Source organism: Ambystoma mexicanum, chromosome 4q (assembly GCF_040938575.1).
Source record: "Ambystoma mexicanum isolate Mex_15411 chromosome 4q, UKY_AmexF1_1, whole genome shotgun sequence".
NCBI classification, from domain to species: domain Eukaryota; kingdom Metazoa; phylum Chordata; class Amphibia; order Caudata; family Ambystomatidae; genus Ambystoma; species Ambystoma mexicanum.
Window position 1 is genome coordinate 118,522,849 of NC_090928.1, and position 22,913 is coordinate 118,545,761.

Genomic DNA, 22,913 nt, shown 5'->3' on the forward strand with positions numbered 1-22,913 from the left:
ATATTGCAGGCACTCCTCTGTCTTCTTCCACCTATGTACATATGTCACATGAACCACTTCTCACTGCCCCACCCATTGCCTCCCTTATTGCTGCCAACACATTGCATACGGTACATTTTCCTGCCACCGCACTGTCCTCTGATACACCATGGCGGCTTTCCCCAAAAGCTTTGATACACAGCACGCTTCCCTCCAGCCAACCACGGGCCGCGTCCAATCTCCTCCGACAGCACACCGTACCGCAAGCCAATGACACTTCGGAAATGGGTCTGCAGAGCGGATCCAGATATCACAGATTTCTTGGGTCGTGCATTTCAGTTCTTTGCAACAAAAATACTGGTTGGTTTTCCACCAAACACACAAAATCGCGCTTTCTGATCTAAGCCCCCGCTGCTGCCGCAAATTTGGTGAAAATCCGTCCAACCGTTCGGCCTGTAGCCATGCACAAGGTTTTTCCCCCATTCAGCCTATGAAGAAAAAAAGAAATTGCGAGCCCCCTACAACTGCCCCCTCCTCCCCGGACGAAACCTCGCCCAACTTGGCAAAAACATTCAGAGCTGGCCATATACATTTTTTGCAAAGTTTGGTGAGGATTCGTCCAGGGGGAGCGAAGTTATAATCCACCAAAAAAGTGCTCTTCCTATGAGTTTAGCAAGTTAACCAGAACTACACGGCTGCTACCATGGGCCGTGTAATATATGGTATTGGAGGATAAAATTTGCTGATTGTGTATTGATCTAGGATACTTCTCATCTGGGCTTATCAGACTATTTAGCGCTTTTGAATTTTGGTGTTTGGATTTATTAGCAGAATTTAAAGGGCCTCTCTGTTTCTTAGAATGAGATCCATTCCTTATTGCCCATTGTTTCTATGGATTCTTTGATATGTCTGCTGTAACAAGATGTGAGTGTGAGCTGATGGTGGATGAGGATTACCAGATGGGAGTTAAAAGTGTCTTGCATAAGAGCATGGAGTTTGAAAAAAAAGAAGTACATCTTCTTGGCCACTTGGATATTCCAGGTTTTGGACCAGGAGCCCTGTGTGCACGTTCAATTGTTATGTTTTCAGATGTCTCCATTTTGAGTGCTTCATAAAGGAATGTTCTAAGGAACATAATGGTATCTTGGCCTTCTTTTCCTTATGGCAATCAATGAAGCCTAGATTATTGCACCTCGCCCTATTTTCCTGCTCCTCCATGCTTCTCAGTCAAGAGTTTAATCTCTCTCCGAGTATTAGCTAGTTCCTTGCTTAGAGTCACATAATTATCCTACAAAGCGTTCATTTTTCTTTTAATTGTCCTTAATCCTGTCGGCCTGCTGTACAATTTTAGAATGTTTTTTTTTAAATATATGCATTAACCCAGTAACATTTCTCTTCAAGGTTGTCGAGCCCTCATTGATTCGCCTAATTTCTACTATGAGCTAAACTTATTGTGAGTTTTCGGACAATGCTGCCATTTTTTAAAACATTTTTTAAATATGGTTTATTTTATTCCGCAGATTCATATAGAGAACAAACAGTTATCTTTCAACTTAACTCCCCCTTTAGAATCCCATAAGGTTGTTGCTCTGTAAGTTTTAACTTTTCAAAATCCCCCACCCAACGTCCTCCCCCCTACCACCTTTCCTCCAACATATTCAGTTCCGAGTTTGTTTATTGTTGAGGTCTGCTGGAGTATCTTAGTCTATCTAGGTCAGGCTTATTCGATATTTCAATAGGTGTCAGCATTTCTAAGTATCCTGGGTGTAGTAGTGAGGTTCTTTATCTTTTACTATTTTTCGGAAGGATTCCCAAATTGCTAGAAACTTGAGGTATCTACCAGCTTGCAGCGCGCAGATCTTCTCCATTGCCAAAATTCCACATATTTTAATCCACCACCACGCAATAATTGGATCCTGCACCGTTTTCCATCCCTGGGCCAGAGTGAATCTTGCAGCCGAGAGCAGGCGCGTAATTAGCGTGGGCTTGTGTCCCCTTGCCGCATATTTATTTTTAGCTACCACCCCCAGCAAGATGACTTTCGGGTCATATGGCATTGTGATTCCTGTCATTGCCTTTGTGTCCCAGGACCTCTTTCCAGAATATCTCTGCCTTAGGGCAAGTCCACCACATGTGGTAAAAGTCCCCTATTCACCCACATTCCCTCCAGCAGAGTGGGGAGTATTTAGAGTTTATTTTATGCAATCTGGTGGGGGCAATATACCATTGATAACAAACCTTATAGGCAGATTCTTTAATTGCCGTGCATCTAGAGCTTTTAAGGGCTCCTGTCCATATCCTCCCCCATTCCACCACCGTAATAGTATCCCCTAGCTCCTTTTCCCAGCTTGTTTTGTACTGCAAGACATCTTTTGGCAGGGCCCTATCCAGTAGTTTGTAGAGCTTTGAGATTCCCCTCCTAGTTGAACCCTCCTGTAGAGTTAGTTCAAGACCTTTCAGGGGTCTGTTGGCGGCTCTTTTGACAGATGGGTATGTAATCCAATGCCATAACTGGGTATATCTGTATCTTTCATTTTCCCCAATATGGAATTTTTGTTTGCATTACTCAAAGGAGAGTGGCTCTCCATCCCGGAACATGTCAACCAGGGTCAGAGTTTCGGCAGCTACCCAGTCTTCCCAAAACTTTGCTTGGAGTCTCGGGGTGAATTTGGAGTTGTACGCTATTGGGGAGTGCAGGCTCAGCCCACGTTGAATGTTCCTCCTTCTTAGCTCATTGTATCAACTATTGAGCGCCACCCTAGTTGCTTCTAACAGTTTTACCCTTACGTAACGTTTGTGCAGTGGAAGGGTGTGTAGTGTTTATAGCGGGAGCGTAGTAACCGCCTGTTCTATTTGAACCCAGCCCAGGTTGGAGTTTTGAGCCGCCAAGTATAGCATAGGTGTTATATGTGCCACCGGATGTATCTCTGTATGTCTGGTAATCCTAGGCCTCCGAGCAGTGGGGGACGCGTCATAATTTTCAGTTGAATTTTGGGCCTTTACCTTTCCACACAAAGGCGGAAATGGCTAATTGCAGAGCTTTAGAGACTCGGGCGGGATCCTTACTGGGAGGGAACTAACGACAGAGCTTATGGGGGATTAGGGTCATTTTTACAGCCGTTATTCAGGCAAACCAAGACAGCTCCTGGTTATCCCATCTACGCAGATCTTCCTGCAGTTGCTTCCATAGACGTTTAATATCTACCTCATATAGATAACAACATTTCCCAGTTAAGCGGACACCCACGTATTCTAGGGATTCCTTTTCCCAGGATAGTGGAAGTGACGGTTCTAGTTCCCAGATCTCTCCTTGTTCTTCTGTTATATTCAGGGCTTTAGATTTCTCATAGTTTGTGGAACCCTGAGACCCCCGCAAACTCTTGCAGTTTCTGCATTACCCTCGGCATTGTGTCCCGGATATTTGACATGAAAAGCATAAGATCATCTGCATATAGCGCAATTTTATGTTTGGTTTCCCCGCATTTCACTCCTTCAATATTTCCATCTTGTCTGATTTGTGCTGCAAATGGCTCCATTTCCATGGCAAATATTAACAGGGATAGGGGGCAGCCCTGTCTAGTGCCTCTCTCTATCTCGATCTGCCCAGAGCTTTGCCTGTTGACCAAGAAGTTCATCGACGGGATCTGGATGTTTGCTAATACAATATTGCTAAGATGCGGCCCACATCCGAACGTCTAGTACCAACTTCAGATACCCCCAATCAAGACTGTCAAACGCTCTCCTGGCGTCTAACGCTGCCAAAGAGAAGCGTTGACCCGTTTGGGTGCCTAGTTCAATGATGTTTAAAGCCTGTCTCACATTATCCTGGGTGTTTCTACCCGTAATAAATCCAGTTTGGTCGGCATGTATAATTCGAGGGAGGACCTTCCCCAGTTCAACAATGCTATGGGTCTATAATGAGCACAATCTAATGGGTCCCTCCCCGGTTTTGGTATTAATAGAGTCAAGGATCTACCCATATCTGGGGTGACTATGCCTTCTTCTCTGATAACATTAAACAGTTTTACTAATGGCGCCAATAGTTGTGTGCGGAAAGTTTTATAGAATCCCGCTCCCCCATCCCCCACAAAGCCATCTGGTCCAGGGGTTTTATTGTTTTATTTGTCGGTAGGCCAGTTATTGCATTGCTGACCTCCTGTGCCGTTATCTCGGCTCCCAGTGCCTCATTTTCCTCTCTGTTATTTGGGGGAGGATTGGCTCTGATAGATACCTTTCTTGGGCCTGGGGATTTAATGTCTCTTGCTTTAATGGGTTTGTATGGTATTTTATCATTATCTCCATCTTCTCTCCCCCCCCCCCCCAAGCACAGTTCCCCCTGACTACCCCACAATTGTCATATAGTTGCGGGATTTCTGTTTCTGTAACTTGGCCACTAGGAATTTGTTTGCTTTTCCCCCATGGACATTATAGGACCGCTTGGTACGTAGGAGGGATTGCGCTACTCTATCTGCTGTGTGGGCTTCCAATTGCGCTCTAATTTTTTTAAGCGCTCTGAGTGACTTTTGTATCCGTCTGAGCTTGTGCTGAGTTTCTGCTTCTCTCAATTCCTTTTCCAGTTTTTGTGTTAGTAATGCCCGCTCCCTCTTGTATAGTGCTGCCTGCAAGATGAATTCCACCCCGTATGACTGCCTTTCCCCTGCGTCCCAAATCGTCCATCTCTTCCTTACCACTTCCTTACCATTTTCCTTTAAGTAGTTGAGGATTGTCACTTATATCTTCGCTCTGAGCGCTATGTCTTTCAGAATGAGCTCATTGAGCGACCATCACTTTGCTTTATTCATTTTAACCTCCCCCATGTCCATGTGTATCATTACTGGCGTATGGTCTGTCAGATATTGGACCCCTATATCCACCTTACTTGTGAGATCAATGCAGCCGACACTAGGATCATATCGATCCTGGAATCCCCCCGATGCACTGCAGTGACACTCGCATATCTGGCTCTTGGCCAAATGTCATCAGCTCCCTCACCAAGGATAGACCTTTGATGTCTCCTATAGCTAACGTGTTTCCTCCTGTCATTTTCTCTAATTCATGTATCCATTTCCCAGCACCAGAAGATAAACTAGGGAGTTTACACAAATTATCCTTATCCATTTGGAGCCACGGTATAAACTGTGGTCTGACCCCTCCTTTCTCTAACAATGGAAATTGTGAGATCCCAAAATCGCATTCATCCCCCATCGCCTGTCCATAGCAGGGACAATGGTTCTGCGCATCTTCTTCCTGGTTGTGACCTTAGCCTACTCACATAAGGTGGTAAGTCCCCCCTCTCACTATGGGATCACCCTTTTAGTCGACTGGGCCGCCCAGAGGCTCTGACATCCGTAATTTGGGTAGGTTCAGATCTGACCATCTTACTTCTCTGTCGTAGAACACTCCTCAGGACCACATGCATTAGTTCCCTCCTCCCTATGGAAGGTTTCTCTGTCCTCATTTGACATATCCTGTAACCAACTTGTGACTTCCTTCTTTCTCGTCTGTGTTCAGAGTTAGTCTGTCCAAAGACAAAGCTCTATGTTCAAGATTGTACAAACTCTCGTCTCTGCCTTCCGATTGCATACTTTTAAATCGATCATTTTTTCCCTTTCATTTTGATTCACTTTTGGTCCTCATCTCGAGAGGATAGCTCAGCGGCAACGTGCTCGACTTGGAAGCAAGACGATGCGAGCAACACAGGTTTGAACCCTGGGTCTGCACTTAGAAACCTCTGGGTATTAAGCACGTTATAAATAACATGTAAAGTCAAGTCATGATAGACCTCATCGATTTTGGCCCCAATGCTTCTTATGTCAAAATCATCTTCTAGATTTGTTTTAGACGGACCTGGCATTGGTTCATGTGTTGGTAATAATTATTCTATGTCCTCCCATGCTACTACTGGATTAGGTTCCAATTCTTTCTCTATGCGATCAATGTTGCATGCCCTTTGCCTACTTTTGAGTTTCTTTGCTTCTTCCCTTACTCTGTCCTCTTCTTGTTTTTTCACCTCTCTTCTCTTGTTTGCCATACGTACTTCTTCATCCCTTCCTCTTTGCCTTCTTTTATCTCTTAATTTCTGTTCTTCCTCTTTTCCTTTCAAGTTTCTCATTCTTCGATTGCTCTCTGCCTATTGTCATACTTTCTTTGGTCTTCTGCTCTGTCTTTTTCAACTGCTCACCTTGATACAGCTGTTGTTGCCTTTGTCTATTCTTTCTTTTAGCTTTGTCTTCTTTCAATCGTTTCCTCGTTCCCTGTCTTTTTTATCTTGCTCGTCCTGATCTTCTTTTTGCCTTACTTCCTCAATGCTCTTTCCATCAACTTTGAGCAAAATCTGACAGCCCATCCATTTGTTCTGTATGAGCACTACCTCGTCAGCTTTCTTTATCTCCTTTCCATCTCTTTATCTCCTGCCCTATGTCTAGTGCCATACTTGGTCGGTCGCTTCTGTCCTTGTCTCGTAGGACTTTAGAGATTACATCCCTTTCTGCAGTCTTTTCTGTTCTTTCTTAGCAGCTATGTGCAGGCGACTCACATGTCGGATTGCTGTACCCCATTGCCGCCTTAAGCTCTCTTAATGGGTACACTCCGTCACTCTTCATACTATCGCCATTTATTTCAGGTGAGGCATCCCCCTCTTTGCACTGGTTAAGCATCCAATCTTCAGGAGGTCGGTCTTCCCTTTCCTCCTAATACAGTTTCCAGAGCTCTTTACTCGCTAGCCTTTTTTCTAACTTTCTTGCTGTGTACGCTGCATGCAAGTATGCTGTCATGTATTGCAAAACTGCCTTTGATATTGATCCTCCTTGTGCCCATGGCATGAACATCTTATCTGCCGTACCCTTAACCCATTCCGCACTGTACTGCTTAAGCTTGTGTCCGTGTTTCAGCAACTGTTTGCACAAATGTATAAGTGGAGTAATAGCCTCCATTTTGACTTGTCACACTTGACTGTCATACTCACCTTTTTTTTTTACACCTTATGAATGCTTTTCAGAAAAATAATACAATATGAGCGTGCACCAATCGTAGCAACTTCAAACTTTTATTTCAATCTGTTTTACATAAACATAGTCAATTAAATAAATAATACAATTTCAAATCTCTGTTCTTTTTCACTATTTCTTCACCACATACATATATTACTACAAAAAAACCTTTGTTGAGGGGACGTTATGGTTAAGTTGCCCTACCAAAAACCTGTGCAGTTCACTGAAAAAATAATTTCGACCTCCCCTTTCTGGTTCAAAATAAAACCGAAAAACCCCTGAAATTCGACAGTTATGGTAACCTAAGCCCCCAAACCTGCCACCGCCCCTGTGCACTGCTACCACTAACACCCAGACCATGAAAGATGTCATCTCAAATGTCACTGATGACATCACCGACGACGTCACGTTTAGTCCCTTTGTTTTCTTTCCCTGCCATATATATGTATATGTACATTCAGTAAAAAAACGTTGTTAAAGGAATGTTATACTTCACCGCGAAACTAAAAAACACTGCTCATTCCCCCATTATGGTAAGCTAAGCAACCATAACTTGCACCATCTACGCGCATTGCAAAGACAAACTCCCAGGACATCAAAGAATTCTTTTTTTTTTTAAAAAAAGAGGTAAATGTTTGCGAACAGCGCGCCTGTTCGACCTATCCGTAAGGAATGGAATTTGGGTGCTGTAAAGGCAGTAGACCTACCCTTAGTAATGTCAAGTAAGATGGACTTGAAGTTTGACCGCACCATCTGTTGAAGTTGTGCGTACATAAACAGAAAGGGGCGTCCTAAGAACATTATACCTCGCCATACCGCTTGTAAACGAGATGAAACATGTTCGCAGAACACACCAGATGTCCGGGATGGCTGTAAATAATCAAAATGGGAGTGTGTGAAGGACAAGTATACCTGTACTTATCGGGCGCAGCCAAAATGGTGCCGTCCGTAGAACAGGCGCGGTGGCCGGCAAGTTCGTAGGCAAACAAAATGGAGTTGTGCTAAGGACACTGGAACTGTCCGTACAGTGAACATATCATGTATGCACATGCGCAGTACAACCGTAAGTACAGCGAACATCGCGCCTGTCCCTAACTGACCGTCTCACTTGAGTCGCCCTTTGAAATTATTTGAGAACCCAAACACTGTCCGTAGGACACTTGCGCGCATGCACACATTTGGTACTCTGCATTTGCTATCCAGCGGACTATCATTTCTGGCACGGATGTGTTCAGGACGTCATCATGTGACCGCACCCACGCTGAGCGTGTGGACTAATTTGCGCAGTTTGTGTGCTTCCGCAACAGTCCAAAAGAAATTGTAGACACAAGACAAAATATGTAGAGTGTAAAAATATAATTTCACATATCCCAGACAATAGTTGACCTGAGGACTTAATGTGTAAAATTTTTGTACCGCTTTGCAGTGATGAAGACTGTCACGAGGCACACCCCTCCACCCCTACAAATAGCCACACCCTGAGCGCATCTTCATTCTCCTTCTAGCTATAGCAGATTGAGGTGTAGTGCCTTTACTGCTGTAGTGACCAAAAGGAAACTAATCGGTATGGTTTCCATGGCTGCTGTTGGTTCATTAGCCTCTGCACCACCCCCAAACCCGCCACCACCACCACCTCCCCAAGAGCCTGCAGAGAGATATATGGGTGAGGATGTAGAGAGCGAGGAAGAAGAAGAAGAGGAACAGAATGAAGTGGAGGAACTCAGCAGTAGGAGCACTCGCCGGGAGTCGTGGGTGTGGCGGTTGTTTTCCGTTTATGGGAACGTACCAAAAGCACGTGCGAACCTAGTGAAGTGTAACCAATGCGAGGTGGTGCTGAGTTGCGGGAGAGTTGGTTCGTACAGCTTTGGTACGACAACCATGAAGCAACACCTCTCTTCGTTCCACACTGCGGACATTCGCAAGGTGGTCCCATGTGAAGAGCGTAGTCGCTCGAGTTCCTCCACAGCATCCTCCGTTTCCGATCCTCCCACCACAAGAGACACTCCTGTGGGGGAGCGCCTCCCTCCAGCTGCCTCACAAGCCATTCGCAATGCTGTTGACCCTTACCTTTCAAAGGTGACAATAGTGTTATTTATTGTGACGCATTACTCTGCAGAGGGGAGAGATTTCTAAGTGCTTTTGAGGCTACGGTCGCAGAGCACCAGAAGATCTGCTCCTTAGCTAAATAAAGCTCACCCTATATCTTTCTTTATTCACTTGCCTTTCTCATCCCCGTGGCTGGTGTCCCTTCCTTACCCTCCTTTGGCCTCTTCTCCTAGTGTGTTGTGTGCTGTGAAGCAATAAATAAACGTGAAAACAACAAAAATTACTGCAAAGGCTCTTTTCAGAGCCACCTTTCTCAGTTTAAAGATTGAACTATGAAGTGACGGTCGTAAACCCCCGCAGAGCGGTGGAAAAGTTTGCGGACAGTCGTAGGGGAAAAAGGGAGGGTGCAAGCGAAGCAAACACAATGAAGTGGACGCTGGGAGTAGGTGGTGGCTCTGAAAAGAGCCTTTCGGTGGTGTGTTGTGTGGGTCTAAATCTGTGAATTGGAGAAAACGGATTGTCAAATAGGTTAGTGTGAATTCAGAAGAGGTCACAATGCATTTTGTACATTGCGAAGAAAAATCTGATTGCCAGCATATGTGAGGTGGACTCCATCTCTGCGGAAAAGGAAAGGGCTGCGAAACAAAATGTTTTCATTGTGCAAGGAGGACATGCCAACATCTCTTAAAAAGGCACAAACCGCCTTATTCACATTGCGTCTCGCTTTCTCCATTTGTGGACCAAAAGCAGAAGAACACAGCCATATTTGTCTTTGTGCAATACTAGAAAAAAGTATGTGACAATTTTGAAACATGTCCATGAGCTTCGCAAGTCCTTCCTTCATTGCAAATTGCAAAGAAATTCCAGAGACATGGCCCAAACTGTTTCCTCCGCAGTGAATGATAAGTATATCTGGAGGACGCTCTGTCAGTAAAGTAACACAGAGAGGTACCAGGTCCAGCCACCTCATGCCACGCACGCCATGCCAGTGCACCTCCACATGAGGAAATCCGAGATCTGCAGATAAACTGCAGCTTTCTGCATGCACCTTCAACCAATGTATACATGAGTCTCCCAAAATCCAGATAATCTGTTTTCGAGCATGGAAAGCCATGGCTGTGTGGTGTCCTGTCAGGGAGAAGACGCTTACTAAAGTGCGCAGTTCAGAACACACCTACTGAACTTTATGGACCAATTCCTAGCTCTGCTCATTCTCATTTGCATGCGTCTCCACCCCTGAATCCCCATTGGTGATACGTGCTGGCTGCAAAGTACCGCCATGTTCGCGGACATGTATAGGATCAGAGCGTGACAACGGTACATTAAAGTGTCATTCCCCTTTTTCCCCTTTAAGATGGGTTCTGAAAAGAGCCTTTTTTATTTTTGGCTAGATACTGTACAGACATCTGTTATTTTATTTATTATTTTGTATTATTTGTCCTTGCTTTACTCCTACAACCATTACAGAACCTTCTCTAAAGCAAGCCTTACGTTCCAAAAGAACATCGCATTTCCCAAAGAAGATAGCGCAACACCATATGCTTCAAAATAATCTGCATTGCTTGAAGCAACGTTATCGTGGCTGCAGAAAAACGTACCAGCTCGTATCATGAATGCACGCATGCCGCGATTTATGATACACCTCCCAATACTTTGGTCTGGACCGAAAACAGAATTGTTGTCCCATTTTATTCTAGGCAGCAAAGCAGAAAAAATGTCTTTCGTTGTTGGGAAGATGGTCATGAGTGCTTCAACCAACTGTGCCAAATCAGCCAACAAAGTATGTGAACTCACGTATCCCAAATCGGAAGCACCGTGGTGTAAAATTACCACATGATGAGTGGTCATTGTACGCATGTCTCTGCAAACTTGCAGAATTGCCGCAGCATTGCCATCGGTGTCAGCGCTCCACACCACCTCTACTCCTCTGACATCGAAATGGTGTGCCACATGCCTACTCTCGACATAGTGTTGTAATCCATGCACAAAAATGTCTCCAATCGCCAAAACCCTGACCCTATGCATCTCTGCCATCTTCACTGTACGCACCGTCTTTCCACACAAAAGAGTAATGTGAACATCAGATTGGCTGATGCCTACAGTCCCCTTTACATGCAGGATTTGCTGTAGAAACCTGTATGTGACACGCCCTACCTGCGGACAAGCGTTGCTTACGTGTGGCACGTAACTCTTACCCAGTCCTTCCACCCTTTCCACAGCAATAGCAAGTCGAGTCCCTCATTGGACACAACTAAGCAGTCACACAACCATCCACCAATCACATTGAACATTCTAACTCCGTCATCAACATTGCGCACTTCAAAATTTCTGTCGATGATTGTGAATGGAAGTCGCATATCATTGCAAAGCACCTACTTCATAAGCTACTGTGCAAGTATTGCAAATTTCTACGTACAGCTCCATGCATGCGCACATGCATGAGTATATAATTCAGGTATGTATATTGTAATCAGAGAACATGTGCAACCCTTATGATTTAATTTAAACAAATTAATGGCGCTAAATGTGCACAGGCAATACATACAAACGTTCCCCCTTTTAGTGCAAGATGTCCAATTTATGATTGACAAACCGCACGACTGCTTACTGTCTTCCGCATAACCTATACATACGTTGCAAGCATGCCTATTTAGGGCACAAATCAATTTTGTATGTGAAAATGTCGGAGTTGTGTACTGTGTACGGGCTACAGTAATGCTACTTGCAATGTAATCGTATGAGAAAAGTAAGCGCTCCCGATTGCTGTGGTGACATCTCCCTCTGAGGGTCTCCAGATTTTTCGGCATTGTGCTTTTAATTTGCAAGTAGAAAATGTTTCCCCATCTACTACTGTGCCATATCGCTTGCAAACCTCTAGCCTATACATAGTACACCGTGTAAAAAACAAGACTTTTCCATAAACTTAAAATTGTTAGCAATTTTGAAGTACTTTCAAGTACCATATTGTAAATGCCAGGGAAAGACTGCACAGAGTGAAGTGAAATGCACACATGCACTGGGTTGAAATATGAAAGTAGAATGCTGTGACGAAAGAAGCACAATTAATGTGTGCAGTATCATCACTGCTGTAAACGCAGTCATTTATTTAGTTTTTTTTCACCGCAGTGAAGACTACTCTCCTGAGAATCAACAGCATCTACGCTGCAGACGACATACCCAAAGAAACCTGTTTATTTTGTAAAAAAAAGTAAGTACAGTACTACCTTTATATTGTAACTACTCCTCAAAGAGGCTGTGTTTGTTATTTGTTTATTTTGGGCGCCAAACCAAACATTGATTTCTAAACCATTCCACCTACAAATATCCATTTATTGAACAAAGAATAACAGGCACAATGGCTCACAAATCCCTGTGTGTTTGGAACTCAAATAACATACGTAATCCTTAGAAGGTTAGATTTAGAAAAGAAGTTGCTGTTGCAAGTTTATGGCTTTTCGTTCATTAATAATGGTTTTCGTCACAAGTAGGCCACTTTGTACTCTCATCTGAAGCACATTGTAGTAGTATAGAAACAATAAAGTAGCCTTACCAAATCATTGCACGAGTCCAATGCACATCGACACATCATGACAAAGACCTTCCCCATCAGACTCATGCACACATCCTCACAGCACACAGACATTGGACAACAGACCAAAATATACCTTTTTATTTTCAACAGATACCAAACAATGCCTACCAAAAACCAACTCTGTAGAAGGGAACACAAAAGTAGAGCAAATGAAAATAAGTGTCCAATGTAAGCATCCACCTGTTGTAGAGTTTGTAGAGAATGTTGGAACAAACCAGCTTATGTAGTTGGTTAGCAAAACAAAGGAAGTCTCAACTACCGAACCTTTACCTCCTCCATCAAAATGTGTCACAAAACACAAAAATGTAAAAAAATGAGTACCAGTACAGCTAACAATGTTCCTAATAATCATGATAGTGTAACAAGAACGTATAGTAAAAAAGTATTTTATCAAAAATGTTTCATCAGAGTCCTTCAGAATCTACTAAGAAGAGGACCAAAATCATCCTCGCCCCTTAAAACCTACCTTAGAAAGTTAATCCTACAAGGTCTCGTGGACAGTGCAATCCGTCTCAAAAGGAAGTTGTTTATATTAGTGTTAAATAGGATGAAAGCACTAACAAAACCAAGTACTAAACTACAAAAGAAACTGAGCAATACATGGAATGTGAACAAAAATAATTTCTTACACGTTTGTGGTGGTGAATGGAGTCACACAACCACAGAACCATATTTTAATGAAGAAGCATACAAACAAAATCAAACAAACACAATTGCCATCCACAGCAGTGGACGAGGGTATGAGAAAATCAATACTACCAGATTGGAACAAGAAACACTGCTTACAAATGTATTCCCTGAAAACTCAGAATTACCTCTCGATTCAGCAGAACCACACCGTGCAGTATACAAATGGCTGTGCACATCAATGTGTACCATTCCAAACAAAGCGTTCAAATCTTTACGTCAGTTCCTTAATCAATATGTAAAAGGTAAAGAGAAAAATAAAATGAAAGTGCTACAAAATATGGATATTTGTCCAGTGCGGAAAAGGACATTCATTAGCCTGCATTTCTGGGCCTATTTACAAAAGCACCTTCCATAATATCAAAAGATTATCAATACATCACTCCAATGTAAGAAATCTAGTGTATAAAACATACTATGCAAAAAGCTTCAGAATTAGGCAACTTAAATACCACTCTTCTGCATGGTACACCCAAATATTTACAAGAAGAAATTTCCCCTATTCAGAGAAAGTATTTTGGAAGTGAGAGCCACTTAGAAAATGCAACAGTTTTAGAACATAGTAGCAACAATTCTGCACATAGCAACCTTCTACTACACACATACAGAAAAGAAATAGTAACATTTAAAAGGTCATCGGCTGAAGTAACAAACTGTGTGTGTATGTGTGTGTTGCCGCAGAACGTTTTACAAAAGGAACACAAAAAATGTGGACATCGCATACAAAATAGAAGACAATGAAGATTCTAAATGGTTTGAATTAGCTCTCTACCTTTTCGCAGAAAACAAATATGAACTAACTGAACGCCTAATATGTTGCAGTTACTGTACTACAAAATTAGACAACAACCACACTCCTTCACATGCTATTACAAATCATTTGGAATTGTTTCCATTACCAAAAATCCTGCAGCAGCTCAATTTGTATGAGAGCATAATAATTCAAACAGTTCACCCATTTCAAGCAATTATACGCCTTCGTCCAAAAATAGCAACATTACCTTCCTCTGAATTGGTGAAAGTCATTTTTGGCAAAGTAGTTTATTTGCCATTAGATCTAACGGAAAATGTACACACTCTAGGAGTGAAACGTTCAATAGAGCATTCTTTAATAGTCTTGGTAAATGGAGTACCAACAAAGGACAACAAAAATGTGACAACAATTAGTGGACTTATACAAAGTTAGACAAGCATTGCAATATCTAAAAGACAATAATGAGTACTAAAAGGAAATCAATATTGATGAAAGCTTAAGGGAAACAACTGAAATAATTCAAGAGCCATCAGAAACTGGATAATTCGAACTTCTGGATCCTGCTACAGTATCCACTCTTTTGGACCATTACACAATTCATCCATTGCATTCCAATGAAAGCATAGATGATGCACTAGAAACTTACCAAATGCGACAAACCAAAGGGTCACCGATGAGAATATGGGAAAAAAGTACAGAAGCACGTGCTTTTCCACCGCTATTTCCTACTGGCAAAGGTGGAAGATACAATGATAGACCCACTCGGATTGGGGCATCAGAATACCGTTCATTACGAATGTATTCGCAAGATCCCAGATTTAGACAAATGTGGAATACATATTCCACCTACTCTATGAAAGTGAATTAGCAACACTATGTTACGGAGTTGCACACATTCTTAAATCTGGTACCCACTTTCAAAATATGTCAGCTACGCAGTTAATACAAAAAGTACAGGAAAAGGATGAGGTTTTACAATCAAGTATAACAAATTTGTTTGCAAACATGCGTGGTACAAAGGAATACTGGTTCCGACGCACAGAGACGTGTGTTGTATGATCAGAAACCTAGGACAACCGACTTGGTTTTTTACGCTAAATTGTGCCGAATATGCATGGGAAGATTTACACGAGTTCCTACGCATAGCAAACAGCAACAAAAACAACATAGATATATTAACACCTGGAGAACTTTGCTCTCTAGATCCAGTTAATGTGTTAAGATATTTCCATCATCGTTTCATTGCCATGCTACACTTTATTTGCAATAAAACTGTTCCTCCCGTTGGAGAAGTGCAGCACTTTTTTTTGGAGAAAAGAATATCAAGCGAGAGGAGCACCACATATTCTCATGCTGTTATGGATCAAAGGTGCACCGAAATTTGGTCACGTCAGTGACAGCACTGTTTTGCAGTTTATCCAAAAATATGTCACTTGTGAAATCCCTTCAGAACAGACACATAGTGAGCTGCATGGGCAGATTTGACAATTTCAAAGACACAAATGTGGCAAATATTGTTGCCGCAAATACAAAAACAAAGGTAAATACTACACCAAATGCCCTTTGGTTTCGCTAGACCAGTTACAGAAACAGGTGAAGTAAACAACTTCTTGTCTTCAGTTCGACATAGTGTTAAAGGTACATCACCTAAGAACAATGCAATCATTGCCCTCTTATGGAATGCAAACGTAGGTGTGCAGTCTATTGCAGACAATTCGACTGCTGTTGCACGATATGTTACAGCCTACTTAACAAAAGCAGAAAAAACAGAGCTTCAAGACCTCTGGGATGACCTAGCATCAGACAAAACATTATCACAGAAATTGTACAGCCTAGGCATAAAAATGCTCTCTCATAGAGAATGTCGCGCCTATGAAGCAGCAGATTGTTTAACCGGTACTGCTTTGTATGGAAAATCAGACAACATAGTATGGCTCAGTCTTGGTCCTGCAAAATCTAGAAAAAAAGTGCTAAAATCATATGAGGACATATAAACAATTGCCAGAAATGATCCCAACAGCCAAGACATTCTGAAAAACAATTTACTGGACATATTCTATCCAAACAAGAGTAGCACTCTGGAAAGCATGTGTCTATACCACATAGCTCAAAACTTTGCATACAAAAATAATGTAAAACCCGATGAAAGTAAACATAGATATAGAGTGACCGATTGTGAAGGGAGCTTAGTGAAACTAACCAAACGAAGCTTCATTAATCATGTAAAATTGTCATTAAAAAGTCCTCAACAGAAAGAACTATATTACATGTCTCTGTTACAACTTTTCAAACCATGGAGAAAAGAGGAAGACATACTAGATAACTATGACTGCTATGAAGATGCTTTCAAAGCAAATGAAAGCGCCATCACTGATATGAACTTTACGCAGTACAAAACAATGTTACACAATGAGCAGCAACAGGAAGAAGAACTTCAGGCCCAACTATATAAGGACTCTTCCGACAGTAGTCAACCTTCTGTAACAGGAAGTCAAGAACCACTAGGACAACCACTAATAGCAAATGAGGCTGAAGTAGCTATGGCAGAAGTAGAAAATAGCATGTATCTGTATCAAGAAGATACAGAAGACTTAACGGTACAACAAGCAAAACTTAACAACGATCAGCGCACCATTTTTGAAGACGTAACAAAACAAATTGTACATGGTGTACAACACGAAAATAAAGAATGTACCTGCCAAAATTACAAACCTAAACTGCTGTACGTCAGTGGTGAAGCTGGATCAGGGAAAACATTCTTAATCAAAATCATCAGCAAGTTCCTTCAACAATTGACAAACAACAAACTGTCAGCTGTTGTTACGGCTCCCACAGGTCTAGCTCCCTACAACATAGGTGGTGTCACTTTACACCGATTACTACTGCTTCCAGTACAGCATAAAAATAAATTAGACTACTATGAACTTTCTGCAGAAGCTGCAATGGAATTACGCAGAGTTTTAAAACAAATGAAAATGCTACTAATAGATGAAGTGAGCATGGTCTCCAACCTAATGTTGGCTTTGATTAATCTCAGATTGCAAGAAGTACTTAAAAGTAGCAACAAAGAACTCTTTGCAGGGAAACACATTATCGTTTTCGGAGATCTTCTACAATTGACAGCAGTGAAAGGAGAACCGATTTTTAAAACCTTAGGCCACAAACTCTGCCGGAAAACTGTTGGTAGCATAGGTAATGTTAACCTTTGGCAACATTTCCAATATAGAGAATTAACTGAGAACATGCGGCAATCCGCAGATCTCACTTATGCCAACATCTTAAAAAGTATTAGAGTTGGTGTATTATCGCAAGAAGCACAAGTTGTATTGAAAAACCGGACACATATATGCACTTTATGGCGACAATGCATGTGCAACTGGTGTTATGGAACAAATAGCGCACAAAAATGTCAATTGTATGGCCTTAATGCCAACTCTTGCAAGCTGTTTCAAATTAGCGCCACAGACAAACTAGACGTACATGGTATGACCGTACCCATGTGTGAGCAAGCCACAACAAGACTAAATAGTTTAGAAAATTCAATCTCCAATACAGCTGGGTTGAAAAAAATATTGAAATTATCCATAAATTGTAGAGTAATGCTTAAACGTAACCTTGACGTAGAGCAAGGGCTAGTTAATGGAGCACTGGGCACAGTTGCTGGCTTTCAATCATACCCACGTGATAGCAACATTCAGTTTGTCAATATTCGCTTTGATAAACTTTCAGAAGTGAAAAGGATAGGGCGCTCAATTACTCGATTCCTTCTCTTCAAAGACATGTTTGTACGTAGAGAGCAATTGTCTCTAACTCTTGCATATGCAGTTACCATTCATAAATCCCAAGGTCTTACCCTAGACAAAGCATTGATAGATATAGGAAACACAGTCTTTAAAGAAGGCAAGAGCTACGTAGCATTATCACGCTTACGTACACTTGATGGTCTATTGCTAATGAACTTTGATGCAAGTAAAGTCAAAGCTGATATTCCTTGCATTCTAGAATACAATAGATTGCGTTCACTGTACACCCCTCATCTGAAACAATACCCTGTTCCAGATAAAGTAAAACGTAGTAAAAGAAAACTAAATGAAACAGAAATGCAACAGAATCCAAGAGCAAATTCCAGAAAGAAAAGAAAAGAAGCTAAAGTTTCATCAATTACCGCAAACATAGAAGAACCTACTAGGGAATGTAAACCAGGGACGTCGACAAAGAAGCAACAGAAATTCTGAAAAATGCACTCAGATACAGAACTTGCTGGACCATTCAAATTTGCAAATGAAAGTGGGGTAAGTTGCTATGCAAATGTAGCAATGAATATTCTATTTCAATTGCCACCAATTGTTAACAATATTTACCTCCATAGTACAGACCAATTGTGTTTGCAAATGTTACTGCTGCATAGAAATGCAACAAGCAATCCTGACAATGCATACAGTGTTCATGGAGTAAGGCAACAATTGGACGACTGTGCTGGAATGGTGAGATTCACTATGAACTCACAAGAAGATCCACAAGAATTTCTAATGTACATACTATTAGTATTGGACAACAAAAGCATACCTGCAATGAAATCTTCCAGATTTCGTACATGTGGAAACATACATGCACTCTCTGTAGCAAAGTGATTCAGGAAGAAATCCCAAATGAGCGATTTGTGTATGTTTCCATACCAAATTTGAGAGCATTCCATTTCAGCAACTTGTACAAAATGCAAACCATGGCAGATTATGTACTATTTGCAATTCAGACAATCGCTCCACCTTACTGATACAATCACATAGTGCCTACATAATACTTATGCTTCTACGTATAATTCAGATGGCACAAAAAACAACTGCAAACTGACTGGATTCACACACGGCCAAGTGTCACTTGGAAAGAAAACCTTTACAACAGTAGATATAATCTACCATGCAGGAGCTACAACCAATGCAGGTCACTAAACTGCATACATTAAAAAGAATTGTGGATGGTTCGAATGTAATGATAGCACCATTACTCTGAAGCAGTGATTGCCAGCTAATCTTACAAATGTGTACTTAATGTTCTTAAAGCCAAAATTTACGAAATAATGTGTATTTCAAGATTTTAAAAAAAATTATGTGAAAGACTACAGACAGTTAGAATACACCAACAGGTATCTAACTACCCAAGAGGATGTAAGAATGACACAAAGAAATGAATATCACAGATCGTTGGGAACAAACGCACAGGTAGAATACACCTACAGGTATCTAACTGTTGTTAAAAATCGTCAGGAAGGCAACAAACATAACATTAATGGAAAAGATGAAGGAAACAGGATATAACGACGACACAAATGAATGAATATCACAAAGCTGTAGGAACAAATGCACAGTTAGAATACGCCTACAGGTATTGAACTGTTGGTAAAAACCAGCAGGAAGGCAGTAAACATAACATTAATCGGAAAGATGAAGGAAACACTCAAAGGAAACAAGGAAGTAGTAAGTACCATAGTAAAGGAAGGTTTTTTAATCCGACAAGGATTTTTTTTCCCCAGACCCAAGGTTTAGAAAAGCAAACACAGAAACTGAGCGCAATGCACAGGACACTGGTTTGTAAACTGAATATGAGGGTAAAAAAAAAGGTAAACTGTCTATTAAGCAATGTAGTAAATTTTCAAAAAAATGCAAAGACCAACATACCTGTTTCTTTTATCACAGAAATGGAAAAAAGGATACTTCCACCAATTACGATAACCATTTAAAAATTGTATGTGGATTCTGAACAAAGTAAGGAGTAAGTATATTGGCAGTAATTTTCTACACATGCAAATCTACACGTCTAATCTATGGTACTAATATGCTGCAGTGCCTGTAAGCTGGCCCTTGCATCTTCGGTGTGTAACCTACCATGTACCCCTTACGACCAAGGTACAAGGAGTATAGGTCCTAGCCACAACCATCGCTGCATATCAAAACCATGGTCCTTGTAAATTAGCTACTTATAAATTTACTTTTCGGACCCTCGTCTGCAGCCATGCGGCAAAACACTAGGGCGTCCACACAACAAGCACATTATACCACACCCATATTCACTTGTAACTCCACTGCTTATAACTTCAGTCTTGGGTGCATGGCCTTTGGGCAAGAAATCAATAGTCTGGGTCCTGGCTAGAAACACCACAGCATATCAGAACCATTGTGCCTTGTCATTGTACTATGTACAAACTTGGATTTGGGAGCATGGCATTTGACCATGCTCCCAAAACGCTACGCCCGCCCCACAACCACCTTAAAGATGTTGCATAGTACAAGTGTACCAATAGCTGTGATATGATGCAGTAGTTTGTAGCCACAGGCTACAGAGGTGAGTTTGTGGCCATAGCATTATGAATGTATGGGTATACAGTATTTAAAATGCATAGTTACTTACAACTGCAGTGCTTATTACTTTGTTCAAATACTCTGCATCCTGGCCACTCCTACCACACCATATGACATCCATTGTGGCATATAAGTACACTACGAACAAATGTACTTTTGGGGGCATGGCCTTTGGCCATGCACCCATGATTGCAACCCCTCCCCACAGCCGCCAGTGTGATGCACTACCACACCATATTGTGCCTTGTAAGTACACTACATATAACTGTGCTGTTGGCCTGCGCCCATGTACGCATGACTGCAGACTCTCCCCACAACCACCTGACTGATGTTCAATACTAGGGGTGTTTCTGTAGCTCTGAAATGCTGCACTGTTGGTGCGCAGGGCCTAAAATTGTAGGTGTATGGCCATACCATTTCAATATATGGTTGTGAAGTGTCTTATAACTGCAGTGCTTACATGTTTTCTGTTGGGTACATGCTTGAGTGTATGGCAAACCCATGTGGACTTGTAAGTGAAGAGGTTATAGCTTTGTTGTTGGGGGCATGGCCTTCAATCTTGCACCCAAGAGTACACACACTCCCCACAACCAGGCAATCGATATGCATTAGTAAGGGGGTATCCATGGGTGTGACATGCTGAAGTATTGGTGGCCAGGGCCTAGAGTTTTGGAAGTAATGCCTTCGGCCGACGGCCATGCATCCAAGACTCTAGGCCCTAGCCTCAACCACCGTAGCATGTGCTACCCATGGCGGCGTACTGATGAATACAATAACCATAAGAAAAAGTATTGCATTTATGGCATGGTGTCAATTTCAATGTTCCCTAACGCCACACGTGCCCTTAGAACTCTTACAAGTTCCCCGTGCACTGCACGGACTGAAATACTGCCCTTATTGGACCCCTCGTTTTCTGTGCGTACAAGGAAGCCATAGAAAATACATCACGAAGAAGGTATAAGTGTGTTATTGGGCACATGGCCTTCGGCCATGCACCCAACACTACAGAGTCTCACCACAACCACCTCAGTGATGTGTGGTAGTGGGGGGGGGGGTTCTATAGGTGTGGTATCCTTCAGTGCTTCTAGCCAGAGGCTTCACTCCTCGCTGTATGTCCATAGATCTTACATGCGATGGGTGTGCAGTGGCTTCCACGTCTACTACTTATAACTTTGTTCTTGGGTCCATGGCCTTTGGCCATGCACCCAAGACTGCAAGCACTCCCCACAAATTGCCAATCGAAACGCAATACTACGAGTGTATCCATGGGTGTGACATGCTGCGGTGGTTGTGGCCAGAGCCTACAGTCTTGGAAGTAAGGCCTTCGGCCGACGGCCATGCATCCAAGACTCTAGGCCCTGGCCACAACCACTGTAGCATGTGACACCCATGGCGGCGTACTAATGATTATAATAATAGCCATCAGGGAAAAGTAATGCAATCATGGCATGTTGTCAATTTCAATGTTGCCTACCACTACGCGTGAGCTTTCAACAGTTAGAAGTTTCCTGTCCACTGCATGGACTGAAATACTGCCCTTATTGGACCCCACATTTTCTGTGCGTACAAGGTGGGCATAGGAAATACATCATGAAGAGATTATAGCTGTGTTAAGAGTGCAGGGTCTCTCCACAACCCCCTCAGTGATGTGTGTGAGTGGGGTTTTTTCTATAGGTGTGGTATCCTTCAGTGCTTCTGGCCAGAGGCTTCACGCCTAGCAGTATGTCCATAGATCTTACATGGGATGGGTGTGCAGTGTCTTCCAGGTCTAGTACTTATAACTTTGTTCTTGGGTGCATGGCCTTTGGCCATGCACCCAAGACTGCACGCACTCCCCACAACTTGCCAATCGAAACGCAATACTACGGGTGTATCCATGGGTGTGACATGCTGCGGTGGTTGTGGCCAGGGCCTATAGTCTTGGAAGTAAGGCCTTCGGCCGACGGCCTTGCATCCAAGACCCTAGGCGCTGGCCACAGCCACTGTTGCATGTGACACCCATGGCGGCGCACTAATGAATATAATAGGCATCAGGAAAAGTAATGCAATCACGGCATGTTGTCAATTTCAATGTTGGCTACCTCTACGCGGGTGCTTTCAACAGTTAGAAGTTTCGGTCCAGGCAGTGGACCGAAACTTCTATCGTTATTACACCCCTCATTTTCTGTGCGTACAAGCTGTCCATGGAAAGTACATCATGAAGACCGACCCCCAGAACAAATGCATTGATCACCCATGTCTTACTGTCTGAACCTTCCCCAACGGTCTGTGACACAGCAAAACAGTTTTATGAATAGAGCATATGTACGCTGGTTCTTGCTCCGCTTTCGGCGGATCCAAGATGTTTGCCGCATCCAAACAATCTGACGCAGAACACGTCTTGCAGCAACCAATGGGCAGAGACGTTGTGTATCCATGGTCATGACGCCAGCTCCTTAGCCAATCGGTATCTTGTCCGTGGATCGAACAGGGAAGTGTGACCGCGAAGCGGACATAGATATCACTAATTT

At 42.4% G+C, this 22,913-nt stretch overlaps 1 protein-coding gene across 3 annotated transcripts in view; it reads left to right on the plus strand.

Annotated features, from left to right (window-relative positions):
• The window catches only part of LOC138467526 (zinc finger protein 84-like), a 453,354-nt gene that overhangs the window by 177,526 nt on the left and 252,915 nt on the right, over positions 1-22,913 (plus strand). The window contains exon 1 of one of the 3 annotated variants that reach the window (XM_069607630.1): positions 12,152-12,222. The exons of the other annotated variants lie outside the window; for them this stretch is intronic. The gene's annotated coding sequence lies outside the window, so the exon portion shown is untranslated. Of the gene's footprint in view, positions 1-12,151; positions 12,223-22,913 lie in introns of those variants that run through there. 3 annotated transcript variants of the gene reach the window in all.